The sequence below is a fragment of the Dermacentor albipictus genome, unplaced genomic scaffold (genome assembly GCF_038994185.2).
Source record: "Dermacentor albipictus isolate Rhodes 1998 colony unplaced genomic scaffold, USDA_Dalb.pri_finalv2 scaffold_14, whole genome shotgun sequence".
Classification (NCBI taxonomy): domain Eukaryota; kingdom Metazoa; phylum Arthropoda; class Arachnida; order Ixodida; family Ixodidae; genus Dermacentor; species Dermacentor albipictus.
The window spans coordinates 11,333,344-11,338,524 of record NW_027225568.1 but is presented as its reverse complement, the minus strand read 5'-3'; the positions used below and the strand labels follow the sequence as shown (position 1 = coordinate 11,338,524).

Here is a 5,181-nt window from a genome sequence, read left to right as displayed (position 1 = left end):
CTACCTATGTAATCTGGAGATGTCAGGTTAAGTATCTACCCACTGAATTCTACACGAGCTACCATGATACTTTCTCGTTTTACGTGACTGCTAAAGTCCCTCGCGCCAATTTCCGAGTCAGGCATATTTTGGCTTCACGTGGAGAGTGAGGGAAGCTGCGTACAGAAAACTCCAGTAAATTTATTGCGAAGGCCAGTGACGCCTCATTTAGGCTCACTCGGCATAATAAAGACGTGCACCCACCGCGAAGAGTCAGTCCGCGTACATATAGCCCGCATCAGTCCGCGGAGCATCCATTCACTACTGAAGCAAACATGTTTAGGCAAATTGATTACTGCGGCTTCCGATTGTCGATAACTAATTGCTACACCTGACTTCTAATCTCCACTCGTGCAGGTGCGTGTCGCAGTGCTGTGGGTCGTGGCTATCGCAATTACAACACTGGTGTGATTGTTTCCCTACGCGTGGAATTCGGCTGCGATTCCTTACGACCCTGCGCTAGCAGCCGTGTACGCCTCTCTCTATCCCCTGCTGTGGAGCGTCTCGGTCGCCTGGATGCTACACTCTTGCATCACGGGGACGGCAGGTATGACGCGCGCATTATTGCGCAATTTGAATTCTCACAGTAATAGTGAAGCAGCACAAGAACCTCGGAATGGGCTAGTCAGTTTATTATGAACGAACTGACTCAGCGCAATGAACACGAGCACAGAAGGCCTTCCGCACCAAGACATAACCAGCGTATCAAAACCACAGGATGATCAAAAGAGAATCCGTTGTAAGTCACCTCTGGCTCTCCCTTCGTGTGTGAATACTTGTGTTGTCGTGTTGTCTGAGCTGCAAATCTTCGTTCATGAAGCGAGAATCTCTGCTCTGAGGCCGCCCACTTAATTGACCAAGCAAACATGAGCGGGAGAGCTGGGCAGACGACTACGCAGGCTTCGAGCAGTTTCTCGAAAAGTGAAGGGCTAACGACTTTCACCCTGTCAATAAGATAACATGTCGACCGTAGTGCACTATTATACTTCGATTAGAACATATTTAAGCTTTTTTCCTTCCTTTGCATAACCAATGAGTTAAACACTCCTTGCTTATTTATACCATGTTATTATTAACATTATTACTTCTACCAGTGAAGCGATTTATTAAAGCAAACTAGCGTTCACTTACGGCAAGGACAAAATAAGGAAATTGAAATGTTTTCAATTTAGAAAGACGTTCCCAATCGAAGTGTTTCATTAAGTTGTAGTGAAAGTGAACGAAGAGAGAGAACACGTCGCCTAACAAACCGAGCTCTCATTTGCCTGTCGCGCACCATTTCGTGTCATTTGATCTACGCGATGGCTCCATTGCTGTGATTTACTGGGCGCTTCATGTACAGGGTGTCCCAACAATAATGCAGCAAAATTTAAAGATATGCAGATGCCACGTAACTGGACAGAACCAAAGTAATGTTGTTTGCCGTCGCTTGCGGAAACACAGATTATTTTTGCATTCCGCATAACGACATAATTACATTTAATTAATAATTAAACTTCTCAAATATTATAAATACATAAAGAGTGTCAATTAGGAAATTGTAGGGCAACATGGGAAACTCCCGATGCACCTTTCTGTTGCTCAAAACGTGGTGCGGAAAAGTATTTTTGAGCCCGACAGAAGCCCGCGAACACACGCAAAACGCCTCGAGCGGCCAATCTCGCGTCAAATTTGCGGGCTTTCGCGGGCTTCTTTCACGCTCGGAAAAATGGTTTTCCGTAGCTGGTATTGAGCAACAGAAAGCTGCATCGGTAGTTTCCCATGTTGCTCTACAATTTTCTTATTGACACTGCCCTTATATGCAATTTTTCTTTTTCTCTTACGCCGCAAGGAGCATCAATTTGTGCTAGACAATCACGCAACGATATGTTCTGCTACTACGCTTCGCATGGCCAGATCTCGTGAATCGGTTCCTGAGCATGGGGGTCTTCATGCCATTGGGCAAGCTGAGCCTCTCCCTGTACCTCGTCCACCCGTATGTGTTGTACACCAAGTTGATCACCACGAGGCAATTCAGAGCCCTGGACCAGTGGACAATGGTGAGACACGCGCACATAAAACGAGCTGCGTATGGAGCTTAATTCCATCACTTGTGCGGAAATTTTACACACATCTGATAACGGGAGAATACACACAATACTAATTCAACACTTATTTCAATTTCCCGCTTAAATGGATTGTGAAGGTCTCGACAAATTCATAAGCAAGTTCCAGGTCGTTTATTTGTTATTCAATTCATCAATATCGGGAAAATCGAGCGTTAAACATTCGGCGGTAGTCTGCCATCATGTACTGCACTGAGTGCACGAAGCTCGAAAGGCATGAAAGTATTTAAAAGTATTTAATGGTTAGAGATGAGTGGGTGATTAGACGCAGTGGCTTTGCCCGTAGGGAAAATCTACGAGGCGCTCAGCTATGCATTTAGCGGCTTGGTAACATTTGCTCGCCTCTGAATCTCCCACAGCATGCAGCTGGTTGAACAGCAGGTTGCCATTATCCCTCAAGAGAAAAGTGTATAAGAGCGGTGTCGTACCAGTACTTACGTACGAGGTAGAAACCTGGAGGCTTACGAAAACGGTTCTACTTAAATTGAGGACGACGCAACGAGCTATGGAAAGAAGAATGATGGGTGTAACGTTAAGGGATAAGAAAAGAGCAGATTGGGTAGGGAACAAACGCGAGTTAATGACATCTTAGTTGAAATCAAGAAAAAGAAATGGGCATGGACAGGACATGTAATGAGGCGGGAAGATGACCGATGGTCATTAAGGGTTGCGGACTGGATTCCAAGGGAAGAGAAGCGTAGCAGGGCGCGGCAGAAAGTTAGGTAGGCGGATGAGATTAAGAAGGTTGCACGGACAACATGGCCGCAATTAGTACATGACCGGGGTAGTTGGAGACGTATGGGAGAGGCCTTTGCCCTGCAGTGGGCGTAACTAGGCTGCTGCTGATGATGATGACACATAGCCACACCTAAATATGCTCCTGTCTTAATGATCTTGTCTGGTATCCTAATTTTGCTCAGTGTTCTATATTTAGCTATGATGTCGGTATGACCAGACTTTCCATTTTTTCGTAGTGATAAACAAGAACAAAACTGCAACAGTCTCTTCACGTGTAATTGACCATGACCTTACTCTGTCACGCAGTTCACGGATGCCATTGGACTACTGTTCTTCAGCTTGTTCTTCGCCTTCGTCTTCTATATCACGTGCGAATGTCCCATAACCAATATAGACAAGATCGCTGTGGACGCCATCTTGAAAGGAAGGAGGCGGGACGTAAAGAACGAGGTTCCTACGTCGAATGTCCACTCGAACAACATCGAGTTATCTGGCTGCACAAGCACAAGTCCCTGAGTTAGCGATGATATAATTGTGCATCCTGTGTGCACGGTATATCTTGTTTAAGTTCTTTTTTATTGACATCCTACGGATCGGCTTAAGGCATTTGTCAAAGTAGTTGTAAGCATGTTGTCATTGCTCAACTTAAATTGGTGAGCCCGTACTGTACACGTTGCAATCTTAGGCGTTCATTAAGTGTCTGTGTCTGCGGTGACTCTTGTTTGTGTAATGACATGCCACATCTTCGTTTTTATTTTATGTTGTCACTTGAGCCATATCTGTGTTTTATGGCATGCATTTCGTCACATTTTGAGGGGGTTGATGGTCTTCCCGGACGTGTTTCTGGCAGCTTCGTTCTCACCCTTCTCCATGTGTTGAATGGGAGACAATAAAACACAAACAAACAAACAAATCCGCACTGAGCATAATTTCATTGTAAAATCCAAACCACTTGGACGCTCCGAAAGTCTGTTTGGTGGCCGTGCTCAAATTTTACTGAATGTGTATTGGAAGTTTCTGTATTGGAAGAATCCAATATTGTTAAAATAAACGACCTTTCGCTCCTCACCTAGGGTTTGGGGCAATTTATTCGAAAGTACTTTATAGTGACTAGCCCAAATTTGTTATCGGAGCAACTTGTTTGTCATTCTTGAAATCATAAATCTTTTTACCTCAAAGTGCATTCGTATGTCATTCCTTTTTCAGTGACGCTATGATACTTCTACAAGAGCCACTAAAGATTGGCTTCACTTTTTTCTTGAATTGTGACTAAAGTAAGGCATAGCTACACAACTTGACACATCAAAGGATGCTTCAATAAATCGGGTTTCCGAGCGAGAGAAGATGATGGCAGCTTCAATCTGGTATACCAAAGCTGTCTAGCATAAAGTTCGAAGAAATAAATGTATGTTTGCTTATACAGCACTTGGTTGTGACAAAAATTAATCATTTGTAATTCTGATGAACTTAAGATGCAGTTATCGTGCAGTATTGCACTAATATTGCAGCAATAGCTTGCATTCACTTGCTTTTGTGAGTTACTTCAATGTCTCGTAAACTAACTCCTTGGTATGCGAACTGCTGATGTCGCCATGAAGTGAAGACAAAGCTGCCTGCGAGTTGCAAAGAATGGCCGATTGTACCCTTTTTGCATTGAATTTGTGTATCGTAACAAAGACAATATTGCGAAGAGCTCTGCTCTTGTTGACGATGCCGTGTGAGATAGCTTAAACGTCTGTATTTGGTTCTATGCTGGAATGGCAAAGGCAGCTGTAGAATAATTTGTTGGTCAAGAACCGTCTGTATACGCTTAAATATAACAAACGTATCGAAAGTATACCTGGTATAACGCTCGTTTTTGTGCTGCTACCATAAACATACCTCTTTTGCGAATAATTCCTTGCACAGAAAGCTCGGTTTTTGGAGCGACGAGTCGGCATGCAGGGTAGGAAATATCTTAGACCCAAAATTCGTGATGTGGTAGTAGATTTTTGTGCACCTGAATCACCGTATTGATGTTCGTCCTGTCTCTCAATAACTGCCATTGCTAGTGGGTGCCTTTTGTGTTGCACTTAAACGCGAAAATAATGTTGACAGGCTTCAACCAACCGTCCACGTAATGGGAATTGGAGGTTGACGTGCCTCTGCAATTACTAAGGAACTTGAGGTAGCTCGAGGAACGCTTAAGCATACTGTAAGGCTCCCAGCTATTAATCGTTGAAGTCTCTCTTCAGATGAACGGGATATTCTATGCAGAACAGGTGAATAATATGCTATCTTTTGCTTTATAAGTGCATTG

The 5,181-nt window shown here is 43.8% G+C and overlaps 1 long non-coding RNA gene across 1 annotated transcript; it reads left to right on the top strand.

Annotated features, from left to right (window-relative positions):
- The first annotated feature begins 464 nt into the window (after positions 1-464).
- Positions 465-3,389, top strand: LOC135905882 (uncharacterized). The gene is made up of 3 exons (XR_010565548.2): positions 465-586; positions 1,936-2,078; positions 3,189-3,389. It is a non-coding gene; the product is annotated as an uncharacterized lncRNA (long non-coding RNA).
- The last annotated feature ends 1,792 nt before the right edge of the window (positions 3,390-5,181 follow it).